Below are 18,088 nucleotides of genomic sequence, written 5' to 3'. Positions count from 1 at the left end.
CATGCCCAGGGCTGGGCAACAATGTGATTCTGGGCATGATATACTGTGTGTTCAGGGCAAGAGTTCAACCTTTCTGAGACTCAGGCTGATATGAAGTTGACCAGTATAATACTAGTAAAAGAGAGAACTTTCATGAGGATCTCTTGTGAAAAAGTCAGGCACTTGATAAAAAGAAAGCTACTGTGTGTGTTTTACTTTAAGAAAATCCAATACCAAAAATCCAAATTTACATTCTGAACTTAGAGGTTAAAAGACATTTTTTTTATAAGAGGATTTTAATTGTTGTAGCAGTTCCATTGAGGAGCCAGAGTGGGTGTTTACAGGCCTCGCCAGCAGGGAGGCAGAAATGAAGGAAACAAAGAGAGAGACAAAGGGCTGAAGTCATGTCCACGGAGGACCCCCAAGAGGAAGGCCAGGATTGGAGCGGGCAGAGGAAGAAGTCAGTGGACAACTGTCATGAGACATGTGATTGTGTAGAATGGGCACACTTGTAAAGCAGCAACACCATTCCTAATTGCACTAGGCGAAACCCCATTGGTCCATCCAAATAAGACCCTGGACCCCAAATTCTAGGGCAGCCTGGACCCCAAACCAAAACAGGAGGGTGAGTACAACATATTACCATTTCCACAGCCTTCTCTCCCAACCTATCCTTATGAGGTCTTTCCCTGGTGCCCATCCTCCTGTGGAAGAAGTGTATTTCCCACTCCATCGACATTGGACTTGAGGATATGACTCCTGCTGGTGAATGGAAAGGGAATAGAAGTGATATATGCCACATCGAAGCAAAAACTTTAAGAACATTACATGTTTCCACCATCTTCTTTGCTCTTTTCTCTCTGCCACTGGCATAACATGCCTTTGATTGGAATTGCTTTTTCAGTCTGAACCCCAGAATGAAGATACATAAAGCTGAGCCACAAATGACCCACTGATGATATGTACCATAAACAAAAAATTGACTTTGTTCCTGTAAGCCACTGAGATTTGGGGATTATTTGTTATTGATCATAAACCAACAAAAGCTGTCTAATACAGAGGGCAATGTTCACAGTTTTAAGGCCACTTCTGACAACCGAAAGGGATAAGTGGGTCTGATATGTCACTTCAGATCAGTGGGTACAGTGGTTTACATCAAACATGCATGGGAGTTGCATGCACATTCCTGGATCTCCCTCCCAAGATTCAGAGCCAGTTCATCTAAGGAGGGGCCCAGAGATTAGTAATTTTTTTTAATTTTATGTATTTATTCATGAGAGACACAGAGAGAGAAAGGCAGAGACATAGGCTGAGGGATGAAGCAGCCTCCCTGCAGGGATCCCGATGGGGGACTCGATCCCAGGACCCCCAGGATCACAACCTGAACCAAAGGCAGATGCTCAACCACTGAGCCACCCAAGTGTCCCAGGATTAGTTTTTTTGACAAGCCCTGAAGATGATATGTGGGCTGTCAACAGACTATACTTTGAGAAACCCAGTCTAAGGAGTCCAAACTTTTCGATATCCAGAGAGGTGCAATGACATGCCCAAGGTCACACAGCAAAGTGCTAACGGACCTTCAGATCTTTTTACCTGAAGCATATTGTCCTCCCCCAGAGAAACAAAGGGAAGGCAGAAGGGAAAAAGAAAAACTCGTAGTCTGAAAATGCAGCTCCAGAAAAAAAGACCAGTGGGGGCCGGGAATTCAAGTTGAGCCAGGGTGTGGGTTCCAAGCTGAGGCAGAGGCTGAGTGGGTGACTAGGTGACCCCCTGGGGCTTTCCCTGGACGAATGGGGGGGGAGAGAAGGGAGTCAAATTTCAGAGCATGGTGGGTAGAGGAAGGAGGAAGAAAAAACTAAATAAAAACAGAAAAAAAAAAGTCTTCCAGCCCCAGTGAGCCCAAACATCCCCAGCATCGCTGCAGGAGCTGCCCCAGCTCTCTTCGATTTTGATGTACAGTTTGAAACAAATCAATAGCGGTATAATAATACTCAGCACGCTGTGTAATTTTTATATCATTAGTTTTCATTTTCCGCTCCCCATGCATCAAAAAACTTACAACGGGCTCGTAAAGTTTATTTAGTATTCCATGAATTCCTAATCAGTTTCATTTCATAATGATTCAGGAGCCGCCCGCTGCCTAGGCCCCCGTGTCAAAAAATCGATAAAACCAACACAGTTTTCCTGATGGCGGCTGCAAAAGGATCTATTGTAGGGGAATTATGATTTATGCCCTGGCCTGAACCGTGAGCAGCAGCCTCCACCCGGCGGCTCAGGGCTGAGGTCTTCGCCAATAATGATTTATGCACCTTCTGCTGGCCCCACCCTAGCTCTCTCCCTGCCCCAGCTGGACCCTGACACTGCCGGGAGGGGGCAGGGGCCACCAGGAGGGAAGGAAGTAGGAAGGAGGCACCAGGGGGAGGCCCACCAGATCTCTGAGCATCCCTGCGGGGGCCCAGCATCTGCTGCTGTCCACGCACCCCTGGGAAGGCCTGAGCAGAGAGGTGAGGTGTTGGGGGAGTCCCACCTGACCCCAAGGAGCTGCAGAGGGGACAGGACTGGGAAGATGGGCATGCGTAGAGAGGGGAGAGCCCTGGCTCCCCCGTGGGAACCCTCACTCCTGTCCGGCCTTCCTTCCTGATTGCCAGAATGAGCTTAGTCCCCACCTTGAACCCATGCAGTCACCTCTGCTCTCACTAGCCCTGCCCCGGAGGCTCCAGGGAAACGGAATAGTAAAGAGGTCCCAAAGGTCATGGCAGCCAAAAGGCCTCAGGTGGACCTCACAGGATGCAGAGGCAGCAGGCCTCAGGGAATTCGGAGGCTAGAATGAAACTTCCAAGACCCCCAGGAGGGAACAGGGGTGGGCTTGAGTCTTTTAGGCCCCTTCTCTTCCTGAGGCTGCCTGGCTCCCTTTTCAGGATCCTCCCTCCATCCCCACCTGCACCTCCCATCCTCTTCCTCCACTGGTGGGTGATTAATGGGTCTAGGAGACATGTTAATGGGGTGGGCATTAAGTCTAACAATTGGTTTAATTAACAGCAACTAACCTAGTGCAGAAAGAGAGATCTCAGGGTGACTTCGTAGGGAAGGGGATGCCAAACTGACAAGCAGTCACTAGAATCAGGGCCACCGGTAGGTATGCCCCCACCCACTGCCAATCAGCTGGGTCTCTTGGCCTCCTGTGTTATGCAGGGAGGGCTGAGGAACCCCATTTAGGTGGGTTGAAAGGGGCAGAGATTCAGGGGTGGGGTCCCTGCAGGAATTCCATCCCCAGTCAAAGGTGGCATTCCAGCCTTAGACCCAAGTTAGAATAAATGGGCTTCATCCTCATACCTGTGGTTGCTTTTTCATTCATTCACTTACCAAATATCTGGGAGACACCTCACAGGTACTCCATCTACCTACCAGTGGCTCAGAAAGGAAAAGGGTCTCACCCAGCCAAACATGGGTGAAGAGTGCCAAAGCCAGGATTCTAGCTGAGGCTTTCCAGGTCTGCGTGCACAAGGGACCTGCCCACCCTGCCCTGCTGCATGCTGGCAGTCCTCCCACTCCTGGCCGGGGCCTCAGTTTGAAGACAGATGCTCTCCCTCCAAGTCCACTCTCAATCCCATGCACAGAGCAGCATGGGAAGAGCCTAGATTTGGGGCCAGACCTGGATTCGAATCCTGATTTCTATCACTTACCGGCTGAGTGACCCTGGGCCATTTAATTAACCTTTCTGAGTCTGGCTTTCCTCTGGTGTCAAATGGGAGTCATAATTTCTGCCCCACAGATGGTGATGAGTCAAAAGGGCATATAAAATGCCCACCCCCAGGAGGCCCCTCACCAATGCATCCACTTCCCCATTGCCTCTTAGCCTTACTCACTGCCCTCAAGAAAGTCTCCCTGGGTGGTGCTGGGGTGAAAGGGGGCTTAGATATGCACTCCCTCCTCCCAGAAGAATAGCTAGGACCAAAACCCAGCCAGGACTTGGCACCAGTGCACTCTAGGCCATGCCACTACTCGACCACAGTTCAGATGAGCCCAACATAATCTATCTAAATCTGCCAGGGCCTCAGTTTCCCCATCTGTATGTCAGGCTGAAGCCTGGAAGTCCGTTGTCCTAGGAATCCTATTCTAGGAATCCAAGACTTCTCCTAGGTGCAAGCCAGAAGGTGGGAGGGGCGGGGATAAGGAATGAGAGCCCCTGGATCTGGGCTAGGAGAAGGGGGCGGGGGTCCCTTGGCCTAGAGAAGCCCTGCCTGGGGCACCTGGGTGGCTCAGTGGTTAAGCATCTGCTTTTGGCTCAGGTCATGATCCCAGAGTCCTGGGGGGAGCCTACCTCTCTCTCTGCCTATGTCTCTGCCTCTCTCTGTGTCTCTCATGGATAAATAAAAATCTTTAAAAGGAGGAGGAAGAGGAGGATGAGGAGAGGAGGAGGAGGAGGAAGAGAAAAAGAAGAAGAAAAAGAAGCAGCCCTGCCTGGCCCCCTCCATCACCAAAAGGGATTTGAAAGAAAGCTGAGTCTTCTCTCTGGGCAGCAGAGTCCTAATTCTTCCCCCACAGAGATAGAGACCCTGGAGCTTCACCAGCACCCCAAAGACACAAGCTTTGCCTCTCCTGCTGGTCACAATCTGCCGCCTCTGCTCAGGCTGTCACGAGCCATCCCCAGTCTCTTTCTTTCTATCCCCGGATTTCTCCAAGCTTCCACTCCTGCCTCATCTCCACTCCTCCTTTCCTCACCTGCTTCATCCACTGGGAAAATGAGCACTCCCATTCTCTAAGGCCGGAAGGACTCTAAGGCTTCTCTCAACCCCACTGTAAGTGCGTGCTAGAAGCCCTGAGGTTTCAAGAGAACAACCTCTCTCCCATGCTCCCCTTCTGCTGTGAGGTTCCCCCCTTTATCCCCTCTATTGTTCCATTACCCCTGGGCTCAGGGATAGTTGTACTGGGAAGGTAGCAGAGTGGGCAGGAGGCCTATCAGCAACCGAGTCCCCTACACTGAGAGGGAATGCCAGCCCGGCTCCAACCACTGAGGGCACTAGAAGTGCCAAGGCTCTCTCTGTCCCCTTCTTCAGGCCCCCCACCCCCACCCTGACTACGCATGGCCAGCTCTGCTTTGAGCTTTGCTCATTCCACTCCCTCCCCCCCCCTTCTCTGTCCCTGCACTCACCTCTTGTTCTGCCTGTGACAGGAGCTAGCCAGGCCAGCAGCTCAGGCTCCTCGGCGACAGGGTCTAGCTCAGGCTCTCTGAGCATCAGCTGCTTCATCTGTGAAATGGGCCCCATGAGAGTTCACTCGCCAAAGGTAAGGGCCAGGGTGAGATAATGTGCCATGGGGACTGGGACCCCTTCAACAATCCTCAGATGTCACTGCACGGAGCTCAGTTCCCAGGACAGTGGCCCTGGCAAGGACCCTTCCTCAGCAACTTTCTGAGTTACAAAGCTCCCCAACTGCCAGATTTGCTGGAGATCAGAGGCTTGCCCAGGGACACAGAAGTTAGAGAGGAAATAGGAAAACAGATACTAGGACCAAAGGCATCTGTATCCCACAGGGGTGAGGTATCCCTGGGGCAGCAGGGAAGAGGGGGATCCAGGATCAGAAGTACCTGGATTCAGCCACCTGCCGGGGGAAGGTACATTGGACAAGATATTGACCCTCTAGGAATCGTGGTTGCCCACTTGTAGAGATGACATTAATCCTGAGCCCCAGGAGTGCCCCAGGTGAATCCAGTGGGAAGCAATAGGATGGAGGGAGTGAGAAATGGAGCTTTGGAGGCAGAAAGAGGTGGATGCTTATCTTCCTCTGTGACCTTGGGCAAGTTCCCTACACCCATACAGCAGGAGCGATCACTGCCTTTGCTCCCAGGTTTGTGCAGGTTACCATTGGCCGTTGCAGCACGAAGAACACAGAGCTAGCCCCCAACAAGTGCTACTGGCAACATGAGCACAGAGCCTGGCACCAGAGTGGGAGAGGGCTCAACTAATGTGTTTTCAATAGATTATGGTGGTGAGGACAAAGATTATTATGGGGAGCCCCATGTGGGATACCACATGAATAGGGTGAAGGGTGGGCTCCATCTGTTCCAGCCCAGAGCATCTATGATATATTTCTGGCCACTGATGTCTCTCTGTCCCCAGAGAAGGGCAGGACTTAGATCCCATCTGGCAGTTAAAGAAACTGAGGCCCAAAGAGGTTCTATGGATCTTTTCAAGACCTCACAGAAGGGGAAATGTAGGACTAAGACAGGCCACTCAGCACTGCCAGGTGGGACTCCAGACTGAACGTGTGCTGCTTTCTCCTGCCTTCTTAGATGATTCCTACAGTGATTACCACATACTGGGTGATTTTTCTTGTGTCAAGCACTTGGCTAAATAATATAAAGGGGTTTTCTCATTTAAGGCTCACACCACCTGTGAAACAGGTTTTTTTCCCCTATTTTACAGATAATGGAATGGAGGCACAGGGGGTTAGGTGGCTTCTCCAAAGTCACTCTGCTCGCAGCGTCAGGGGCTGGAATATAAGCTCTGGTATATGGAGCCTGTGAGCTTGACAGACTAGCTGCACCAGCAAAATGAGAGGTGGCCTGTCCATCGAAATATAGGCTGGTGGGTCCCTGCAGAGGTCAATCTGACAACACCTCTTCCTCCCCAAAGGACCAGTCCTCGCCATCTTCCCAAGCTCAGTCCCACTGCATGGGAGGGGAGCCTAGCTCCTCACGGCCCCCGAGTGCCCCAAGGAAGAAGCCCCCATAGGCTCCCTGCAGCTGCCCTGAGCATTCAGGACCTGAATTCGTCCTGAAAGTCTAACCTAAATCCTTCAAGCTGCAGGATACTCCTGGACACCTCTCCCTGACTCTTCCATCATCACTTCCACCCACCTGCCTCTCCCCTTGTGACAGCCTCTGGAAGGAGCAAGAAATGAGGTCAAGGGCCCCATGGGGGAGGTAGGCCCACAGCCTGGACTTCTCCCAATCCTCAAACACCCATGAAAAAGCCCAGTGTTTGCAGTCACTGGGCCTGGGCTCCAGCCCTGGTTCTGTATTCCTTAGCAGTGTGACACTGAGCCAGGAAGTTCCTTAAATTTCCTGCACCTCAGTTTTCTCATCTGTAACATGGGATCAATCCTCCTCATTATCATGAGGCTTAAATGCCACAATGAGCTGAAAATCTGAGCACAGCCCTCCTGGGGCATATGGTGTGCTCACCTTAAAGGCTGTTTTCTTCCTCCTCCTCCCTCATCTCCTCTCCTCCTGCCCCATGGAAATGAGAAGTTATTTTCCGTAGAAAAGGAAGCAGTTTTTTTTTAAGATTTTATTTATTTATTCATGAGAGAGAGAGAGAGAGAGGCAGAGACACAGGCAGAGGGAGAAGCAGGCTCCATGCAGGAAGCCCCTTGTGGGACTCAATCCCGGGTCTCCAGGATCACCCCCTCGGCTGAAGGCAGGCGCTAAACCGCTGAGCCATCCAGGGATCCCGAGGAAGCATGTTTTCTAATTACTCCTGAAAAAGTTTGGCTGGGGCTTGTAAAAAGCGAATTTGCCCTTTATTGGATACCAGGCCCCACACTAGGCACATACCAGCAGCATCTTATTGCATCCTCACACCCCATGAGGCAGGCATTATTATCTCATATGATGACCATGGCCCAGAGAGAGGCAGTGGCTTGCCTGAGGTCACACAGCAAGTAAGAGCCAGGACTGGGAATCAGTTCTGTCTGCAGATTGTTGGGAGCCTTGGTGAACTTCCCCCCCGAGGCAGGATCTCCCTCTCCCAACCTCACAGGCTACACCAGTGAAGAGATGCAGTGTGTCCATGCACAAGGCAGGAGAGCATTTGCTCCTCCACTTCATGAATGAGAAAACAGAGGTCAGGATGCCTGGGTGGCTTTTTGGTTGAGCCTCTGCCCTTGGCTCAGGGCATGATCCGGGGTCTGGGGATCGAGTCCCACATCAGGCTCCCTGCGAGGAGCCTGCTTCTTCCTCTGCCTGTGTCTCTGCTTCTCTCTATCTCTCATAAATAAGTTGAAAGAAAAAAGAAGAAAGAAAGAAAGAAGAAAGAAAGAAAGAAAGAAAGAAGAAAGAAAGAAAGAAAGAAAGAAAGAAAGAAAGAAGAAAACAGGGGCCTAGCAAGGGTAAGAGGCTCAACCAAGGACACAAAGCCAGGGGAGGTCTAGACTCGGCTGGAACCACCCACCTACCTCAGCTAAAAGGAACTCAACTCTTCTGCTTTCTGCTTCAGAAGCAAGATCTTCACTCTCTGGCATGTGAAGACCAACTCCTCATCCTACCAATTTGTGCCACCTGGCATTTAGGAGGGCAAGACTGTTGGTCTCAAATCCCAAAGGCTTAAACCAGACATGACTAAAATTGTCCTCTTAGGAATGTCCCACGGGCAGCCCCTCCACTTCCAGTCCATCCTGCAGAGGGACCTCACATTGGATTGACTATATGCCTGCCTCGCTGCAGGGTAGATATCACCACATCCACAGCCATCACAGCATAAGTCCTGGTGCTACCAAAATATTGCCAAAACAAGGCCAGGAGGCATAGAGCCAACACAACTAATGCCTCCTCAAAGGACTGAGCAGAATGGTGATCCGTCTGTTCCCAGCCCACAAATGCAGAAACTCAGAAAAGTTCACGGAGAGGACGTGGTGAATGACCCCTATGGGTCTGGCCACAAGATCTCTACAGCTCTTTCCACACCCCAGACCTTCCCGAGCCAGGCTCTGACGCAGGTACCTAGGGCACACAGCCTGACTCACTTGGAGAGGGGGGCACACTCAAAGGGGTGCTAGGACTGCTGCTTCCGCATCCTGACCAATATGTGTGACATAGTGTTCCCCTGCCACCGTACACATGCACATGGCATGGGCACACACCCAGGTGCACGAGCACAGACACTCTCACAAGCACACATAGGCCTTAGGGCAGGGGTTCTCAACTCTGGATGCACACTGGCGTACCCCAGGAGGTTTTAAACACACCAGTGTCCAGGCCCCTTCCCAGGGAAGTTGACAGAATGAATGTGCATTAGTTACCTATTGCTGCCTAACAAATTTCCCCAAAAAATGTAGCCCCTTGAAACATTTCCTCTCTGATGTGGTTTTGAGGGAGCAGCTGGCCAGGTGGTCCTGACTCAGGATCTCTCACGAGGCTGCAGTATGGATGGCTGTTGGCGCTACAGGCATCTGAAGGCTTGCCAAGGGCCGGCCGGATGATCTGCTTTCAAGACAGCTCACTCCCCTGGTTGTCAGCAGAGGGATTCGGTTTCTTGTCACCTGGTCTCTCCAGGGCCACCAAAGCGTCCTCGTGACATGGCAGCTGGCTTCTCCCTGAGTGAGGGATTCAAAAAAGTGCAATTTATGCCCTAACCTCCTAGAGCATACAGTCACTTCTGCTTTTTTGTTGTTTGTTAGAAGGAAGCCACACTCTAGGGAAAGGGAATTGGATTCCATCTCTAGAAGGGAGAAGTATCAAAGGATTTGTGAGTATATTTTAAAACCACCACAGTGGAGGGGGGAGCCAGGACACTGGGATTTTAAAGACTCTTCAGGTGACTCTGGCAAGCAGTGGACACTGAGACCCACTGAAATGGAAAGTCACCAACTGGAGGGAGTTGGAGGGAGTTGAAGAGGGAGACTTGGCAGGAGGCAACTTCAGGGTCAAGCGGCAACCCCCCCCTCCCCCCGGGTCCCCAGGGAAGCCCACATCTGCAGCTTCAGCCCAGGTCCTGGGGCTTCTAGTTCTTCCCGGCTCCTCCCTCACCCTTTCTGACAACCCCTACCCCAGGTCTTCTCTGAGACCCCCACCCATAGGCCCAGCTGGCCCAGCCAGCAGCACACAGCACTGGCCTCTCTTAGGTCTGTTTCAGGCCTGTGCAAGTATGTGGCTCTGTGGGAGCACATGTGTGTGCACATGTGTATGTGCATGTGCCCATCGAGTGTGTCTGCTCGCAGTCCAGGGCTCCCTAACTGGAGGACCTCCATCCACCTTCTGCACACGTCTCCTCTGTCTGCCCTCCTCCCCAGCTTTCCAGAGGTCTCCCCACCCCTGTCCTGTAGTCTCTGTGCCCTGTCCCACTGGCAGAGGGCAGGAGGCCTGGTGGCTTCTGTGAATATCTTGAAGGAGCAGCAAGCACAGAAGCAGCCCAGAGTGGATGAGGAGAGGCCCTGGACTGCCCTGCCGGCCTTCAGGAATGCTGTAGCCCTGGCAGCCCTGAGGTCTCAGGCAGAGCCACTGAGTCCTTCCTCCATCTGGACTCCCAGACAGGAGAGGACATGGCCGAGAGGAGGCGGGCAGGAGCCAGGAGGGAGCCAGTGCCGGGGCCACTTCCATTAGCAAACTCCTCTGCTTCTCTCTCCCCAGCCACCGCCTGTCTCAGCCCTGGGCCGGACCCTGCCGGCCTCCAGAACCCTCCTCCCTCCGCATTGTCTCTCTGTGCATCCCTCGGCCCTCCTGTCTCCGTGTCCCGCTCTCGCATTCTGTGTCTCTGGCTTTCTCCCGGAGGGAGGGAGGCGGCCGGGGCCACAGCTCCGAAGGCTGTGGCAGCCTGAGAGCTGCACCTCAGGAGGAGGCCCGAGAAGACACTCTTCTCGGGGAATTAATGAGACCACCAAGAACAAAAGAGGCGGCCAGCGGAGGCCAGAGAGGCGGGCGGCTAAGCCGTCCTGCAGAAGTGCGAGCCGCAATAATAGAGTGAGGAAAAATGGAGTAGAGATCCCTGTGGTAAAAACTATTAGAGGAGGCGAATTATAAAACTATTAACCAGAATGTAACTCCCAATTAAAAGATGATTTAACACTGGAACCTGATGGATGAATTTTGATTAAATGGAGAACTATTAGGAGCCCAGGGATAAGGCTGCTCCTGCCAGTTCTAAAAGTTAAAAGGCAGTTTGATATAAAAATTTATAAATTAAGGTTAATTACTTTAAATAACATGGCTGGAAGCAATGAAAGGAAATGTGTCAGAATCTCCAGAGTTTGGGGCAAGATGGATACAGATGTCCAGGCTGGCCCCAGGGAACCCACAGGTCAGGACAGGGACGGTTGGGGCTAGCAAGAGGGCAGGCCCTGGCAGCACTCCCAGCAAGCCCACCCACAAGTCGGGGGCTGGCCAGAGCACTGGGTGGGGATGCCCTCACTGCCCTCCACCCTGGGGCCACACCAAGAGACAAGGGTTCTAGCAGCTGGGGGGCGGTTGGGAGGGAAGGCCTCAGGGGCCCAGGACTAGCCTAGGGAGCTGGTCTGATAGAGAGGACATAGCAGGAATCCCACCTGTGACCCGCTGTTTACTGAGCATTCAGCAGGGCCAGAGGACAAATCACTCCATCTTGGTCCAGTCCCAGCTGAAGGAATCACCAGTAACATCATATCCGGCCTTCCTGGCCCTCCTCCACATTCCCTACCCCATGAAGCCCGCCCGGCAAGACAGGGCCCTACAAGGAGAAGCTGCAGGGTGTGGGCTGCTCTTCTCCAATGCCCCAGGGTGGTGAGATGCAGCCACCCCACAGGGCCGATCTCTGCCCAGAACTCTGAATCTTCCCAGGGCTGGAGGTCATGCTTCCAGGAGGCCCGGCCACTACCGACACCCAGGACAGTCTGAACCCTCTACCACCAGGCAGCCCCCTTGATGCGCTGCCCTGGGCAACTCATCCCTTCCCCAGAACTCCACCTCTGGCCCCAGGAGGACTGTCTGGCATTCGAAGATGGCAACCCTGTTAGACAAAAGATTCCACAGCAGAAAGGGGTACTCGGCTCACAGTTACAGACAGCCCCGAGGAGGCTTTGGAAGGCTGTGGCCGGGAAGACATGGATACTGGGTGTTAGGGTCACAGGCACTCCAACCAAACTCCTTGGCATCATGCTCCAGCTCCAACACTTAACCTCTATGTCTTCAGGACCGACTTCCCCAGGACTCGTTTATTCATCTGTGCAGGAAAATGGAGAAAATCTCTCCTTGCAGGGTTGCCATGCAGATGAGAGGCAAAGCCCTAATACACAGTGGGTGCTCAATAAATGCCACTGGACCTCATGTCCACAAAGTCTCGTCCTGATAAGAAACACATTGGGGTGGGAGGGGGGGCACCTCGGTGGTCAAGTCAGTTGAGTGTCCTACTCTTGGTTTTGGCTCAGATCATGATCTCAGGGTGATGATCTCAGGGTTGTGGGATGGAGCCCTGCTTGGGACTCTGCACTCAGCAGGGAGTCTGCTTGAGATTCTTTCTCTGCCCCTCCCCTTGCCCGTGCACGTGTTTGCACACTCTCTCTAAATAAATAAATAAATCTTTAAAAAAAAGAAAGAAAGAAATGTAGTTACATGGCGTAACCTTCCTGACACTTCCTACAGGTGGGTGCCCCATGAACACTTCACAGACATAAGGTAAAAACATCATATTTAATCTTCCCAACACCCTTTGAAGTCAGTCATTATTCCTATCTCCCAGAAAAGGAAACTGAGACCCAGAGAGCTTCAGGCACAAGCTCTGGGACTCATAGCTTGCAGTGGCCAATCTGGGGTCTAGGCCTTTCCCCGCCTGACCCCCACTTGCACTGCCTCCCCGGGCACCGTGTGGAAGGCTTCCACATTCTCTCTTACTGTGCATGTTGGTCTAAACCTCAAATAACTATTTGGAAGTAGAACCAGCAGGAAAGGAAGAAGGGAATAAAGGGGTAGAAGAAGGAGAGAGGCAGAGAGAGAAGGGAAGGAGGGGGGGAACAAGGAAGGAGAAAAGAAAGGGTTGGTGAATTTTGAAAAATAAAACTCTGTGGGGTTAGAAGTCAGAGAGTGCCTGACAATGAGGACATGCAGGGACAGTTCTGGGGGCTGGAGATGTTCTGCTGCTGGAATGGGTGGTGACCACACAGGTGTTCTGACTTGTAAAAATATCATTGCCCTGTGTAATGATTTGTGCTCCTTATGTAAAAAGCTATTACAATAAACAAGTTAAAATGAAAATGTAACAGGTGAATTTCATGGTATATAAATTATACTCCCAGCAAACCTGTTTTTGAAAAAATAAGTACGGTATGCCAAAAGAAAGCCCTTCCTTGGCTTTGCACAGCGGGGACACCTGCGTAGCTCAGCGGTTGAGCGTCTGCCTTGGTTCAGGGCGTGATCCTGGGGTCCCGGGATCGAGTCCCACATCAGGCTCCCTGCAGGAGCCTGCTTCTCCATCTGCCTACATCTCTGCCTCTCTCTGTGTGTCTCTCATGAATAAATAAGTAACATATTTTAATAATTTAAAAAAAAGACACAGGACAGAGAGAGACCCAGAGTGGCCATGTGCTTGGCCCCAGGATGAACCCAGCAACATCAGGCTCTCAGAAGGGTCATGCCTCAAAAAAAAAAAAAAAGAAAAAAAGAAAAAAGGGTCATGTCTCACCACATGCCTCCTGTCACATCACTTCTCTCTTCAAGCCTCTCACATTTTCCTCATGAACAAGGTAGGGAAGGAGAAGAAGGGGAGGACCACTGAGGAGCACAGCCCAGGCAAAGGCGAGAAGAGCTACAGTCACAGAGAACAATGAGCCCCCACAGGCTTGAACTGCCTGAGCTCAAAAAAGGAAGTAGGGTGCTTAGATGTGGGGGGCGGGGGGCAATGAGAAGAGCCATTTTTTGAAAAAGCTTCAAAATATAATGGACAGAAAAATATCACTGCAATTGAGAGAAAGTTAACATGAGAGTGATGACCTCTTCCATGGTGTTACTATTGTTGTTGTCGCTATTGTTATCAGGGAAGTAGCAGAGTGAAGCACAGCATTTTCCAAAGTGAGCTCCAGGGAACACTACTCCCACAAGAAAATTTTTCATAGCAAAGAAGCTGATACTAACTCTGCTCTCCTCTTGGAACTACCCAACACATATCAATATAATAAAGGCTCTGAGACATCCTGCAGCAAAGAACCTACTTAACTTTTTGAAAATAGCCTTCCCTATTGGCTCAGTCAGTAGAGCATGTGATGCTTGATCTCAGGGTTGTGAGTTCACACTCCATGTTGGGTGTGAAGCCTACTTAAAAAAATGAAAAAGGAAGAAAGAAAGAGAAGAAAGAAAGGAGAGTGGGAAGGAGGGAGGAAGGAAGAAAATAGCTTTCCCTCAATATAGTTGATCATAAAACCTGTTTTGGGTTTTGTTTTGTTTTGTTTTTTTTGGTTTTGTTTTAGTTTTTTTTTTAACTTAACACTTATTGACACCGCATGAATTGAGGCTTTGAACATCACACTTAGAGGAATGAAGAGGAGCAGAAAAAGCATAAGCTCCAGAATCAGACAAAGTTTAATTGCAGCCTGTTTCAGTGTGGCCTCTAAGGTGAGCAGCTTGGACTCTTGCATCCATACTTTATCAGTGGAGAAACTGAGGCAGACAGCAAAATTTCGGGGCTCACCTACAGCCAAATGTGGGGGGAGAACCTAGATTCTCTGACCTTTGAGCTCTGGGCATGCCTCCCACACAAGGCTGAACCAAGCCTTCCCTCTCACCCTCAAATAAGCTTATTCTTAGTGGTAAAGCTTCCCCTCACCGAAGGAACCACACACACTAACAGGTGAAGCTTGCCAAAACAGTGGCCCATGCAACTGAGATTGTTCACGTCACAAGGCCTCACGATGCGTAATCCACTCACCCAGCCCCTCTCTCTGCACATCTTCCAGAACACCCCTTCCAGTCCTTCCCATTTCAGGCTTCACAGGAGGGCTTTCCCTGGCTAAGGAATCACACGTCATCTGGACTCTGATGGCTACAGGGATCTGGGCCTGGGTCACCTCTGACCCCATGGACTGAGTGGAGCTGATATAATCATTTTCTAGCCTAATGAGCCTACTACATCTCCTACAAAACACAGCTTAATGGCCATGGTGGCCTCATTCTAAGATAGAGCTGGGGGGGGGCTAGAGGTCAAAGGTTGAAGGTCTAAGTCAGGGTCAGATCCTACCCTTTCTCCACTCCCTTTCCCACCAGTCATTCCTGCACTGACCTTGCTGTGCTGCTGAGAACTGGAAACAATCCAGGTAAAGGTAGCTCCTGGCCCCAGGGCACTTGGTGGCAGCATAACCTAGCTAACTCCCAGCCACCCTGCAGTCAGTCTCTGTGTGGTGCCACATTCATAGGAAACATTAGTTCATCACCAAAATACATGGAAATGCGGGGCCCCGGTCCATGTTCTTACTGAAGGTCTCAAAATCCGAATCCTGAAACAAAGTAGGACTTCCTGGAGTCCTCTTCCTCTATTGCCCACTGCCTCCCACTGCTCAGCCATGGTGCCTCAGTCTCCCCTGATGCTCACCAAGCCCAACCCCTGGCTCTCCCGGTTCTCCCCTTTGTCTTTTATCCTCTGCCATCCTTTCACCCAGGACGGTGCTTTGCCTTTTGTGAAGGGAGTTAATCTGAGATTTCTGGGCTTCTTTCCATTTCCCTTCCAACCCACTACCCCTGACAGAGCAACTGGGGCCCAAAGAGGACCAAACACAGAAACTCCCTTAGCAGCAGAGGAAAGGTAACGGTTGGGGATCCTTGGGGGTAAATCTGGTTTTGGTCCTGGAACAGGAGGTTGTCACTATCAGGTGTATCAATCCTCGATGATTGCCATCCATAGTTTGCTCCTCGAGGAGCTTACGGTCAAGTTGAAGAAATAACCAGAAACAACTGGATGATATGGGAATCTGAGTGCATTCCCATGACACATGACAGGCATGCTATGTGGGCTGAACACCTGTGTCCACCCAAAATCCGTTTGATGAAACCCTAATCCCCAGTGTAGTAGTATTTGGAGGTGGGGCTTTGGGGAGGTAATTAGGTTTAATGGGGTCACCAGGGTATGGCCCCATGAAGGGATTAATGCCATTTAAAGATGACAGAGCAATACCAGCATGCTTTCTCCACCACGACGTGAGGATGCAGCAAGAAGGCAGCCCTCTTCAAGCCAGGAAGTAGGTGCTCACCAGAGAACCAAATCGGCTGGTGCCGTGACCCTGGGATTCTCAGAACCATGAGAAATAAATTCCTCTTGTTCAAGTCACCCCAATTATGGCATTCTGTAAGGAAGTCTGAGCTAAGACATAACCTTCTGGTCAGGGAAGGTGTTCCAGAGTGGGGAAAACTTGAGCTGAGCCCACCAAAAAAAAAAAAAAAAAAAAAGGCCTTTGTTTTGGGGATAAGTGAGAGGGCATTCTGAGTCTGCATAGGTGTGGAGAAGAAAGGGCAGCAAGAATTGACCGGTCTGGAACAGGACAAGTTGAGAGAAGCAAGGCCAGAAAGATAGTCTAGGACTGGGTCATGTTAGGGCACCAGAGTAGCCTGGGTGAGGTAGCGCTGGGTAATGCAGACACGTGGAAGGTTGTGGCATGCAGGAATAAAGCAATCAAATCTAAGTTCTGGGAAGCTAACTGGTGGCCAATGGAGCCAGGCAGAGAGGTCCAGCGTGCTCAAGGCTAGCCAAGGGCAGGGGCTGTGGGGCTGGAAGGGAAAGCCTGGAGTCAAGTGTTGGCAGAGACCAGACACATAGAGGAGGCGAAGGGAGGGTGCTAGGTGATGGATGCCTCTGCAGCATCTTACTGCCCTTGCCACTACCACCTCCCCACTATGTCAGTTTCAGTTTCGGTGGCCAAACCCCCCACTTGCTCTTTCCTGCCCTTGAAAGTACTGGGGGAGTCGTTGTTGCTGGTCAAGTACCACTTCTCCACCTCACAAAGGGAAGCTGAGCTCACTGATCTCACAGGTAAATAAAATCCACTTGTAAGAGCTCAGGGTAGAGTATGGGCTTTGGAGTCAGACTGCTTATGTCTGGATCCTGACTCTGCCACCTACTAGTTGTGTGACCCTGGACAAGTTAGTTAACCCCCCAGACCTTTAGTTTCCCCATCTATAAAAGGGGGACAATGGTGGTACTCACCTCATAGGGCTGTTGTAAGGGTTGAGGGAATTAATAACACGTAAAGCATTTAGCACTATGCCAGGCACGCAGTAAGTACTCAGGAAATGTCGAGTCACTTTTATATAGCAGGTCACTGGCCAGACACTAGGGAAGCAAGACACTTATACATTTAAGGCAGGGTCCCAGCTTTGCGGAACAAACATGATATGCAAAGATATAAATGTTTTTCTCTTTGGAGCAATAAGCAAAAGAAATGGAAGATACCCCCCCTCAGGGAACCCCCAGTCTGGGGAGAAGTGTGTAGGGGCTCAGTCTCTACCTTTCAAAACCTTAGAGTCATATGGAAGAGATACAATCCCTCCAGGAAGTTTGCACCCTGCTGGGGACAGTGGATCTCTGCACAGCCAGGTCTCTTCTCCTGGCCTACCCCTTCCTGTCTGACCACTTGGAGAACTCCTATTCTCCCTTCAAATATTACCTCCTTCCTTGATCCTCTGCAGACACAAGGAACCCCATCCTCAATGTCCCCAGAGCACTTTGCTCCCTCCTCCATCAGAATATTTTACACTCTGCTCCGAAGTAGATTCTGTATGTGTGAGTGTGTGTGTGTGTGTGTGTGTGTGTGTATGTGTGTTTGGGTCTCTGTCTCAAGGTACCTTGCCCCTGGCCAACAAAACCCCACAATTGTGAGAGTGGAGACCAGGGCCACCCCTGGGGTAGGAGTCCTGGCACACAGCTGTTGTTGACCAAGTATATGATGGTTATGTGACTGAATGGATGGATGGACTGGCAGATAATGAGAGACAATCTGGACATATTGGTCTGCTAGGGAAAATAGACATGAGGTCAAGCCATGGCTCTATGACACAGAAATAGGCAGTTGATAACCTCCCCAGAGCCCCAGAGGAGCTCCAGGGTGCAAGAGAATGGGGATTCTGAGGAGCACCCCTGCTTGTCCTGTCTGTACATGCCTGCCCGCCCTCCATTACCCACTCCAGGTGATCAGTGGCAGTGCCCTCAAGCCCCAGGACTGGCTGTCTGCCCCTTGTGGGCAGCGTGCCCTAGAAAAACCACTACAAATATAATACAAATCTTTTATCAAACAAAAAAGTGGGGCACATGGCCAGAAAAATTACAAAATGTGTCCCAATTCCTCTAGAAGCAGGTCGGGGCCTCTCCACCCATCCTTCGGAGGGTTCTCACAGGTCAGAACCAATAGCAAATGCATTGGACAAGCAAAAGTTTGAGGACCCAGA

At 51.0% G+C, this 18,088-nt stretch overlaps 1 long non-coding RNA gene across 1 annotated transcript in view; it reads right to left on the bottom strand.

Annotated features, from left to right (window-relative positions):
• Window positions 1-8,099: 8,099 nt before the first annotated feature.
• LOC129511567 (uncharacterized) overlaps window positions 8,100-18,088 on the bottom strand; it is a 49,188-nt gene continuing 39,199 nt past the window's right edge. The window contains exon 3 of the long non-coding RNA XR_008664862.1: window positions 8,100-9,294. This is a non-coding gene — a long non-coding RNA (uncharacterized LOC129511567). The remainder of the gene's footprint in view (window positions 9,295-18,088) is intronic.

This window comes from Nyctereutes procyonoides, unplaced genomic scaffold (genome assembly GCF_905146905.1).
Source record: "Nyctereutes procyonoides isolate TBG_1078 unplaced genomic scaffold, NYPRO_anot_genome, whole genome shotgun sequence".
NCBI classification, from domain to species: domain Eukaryota; kingdom Metazoa; phylum Chordata; class Mammalia; order Carnivora; family Canidae; genus Nyctereutes; species Nyctereutes procyonoides.
The sequence above is the reverse complement of the archived record's forward strand: the minus strand, read 5'-3'. Positions and strand labels throughout refer to the sequence as shown.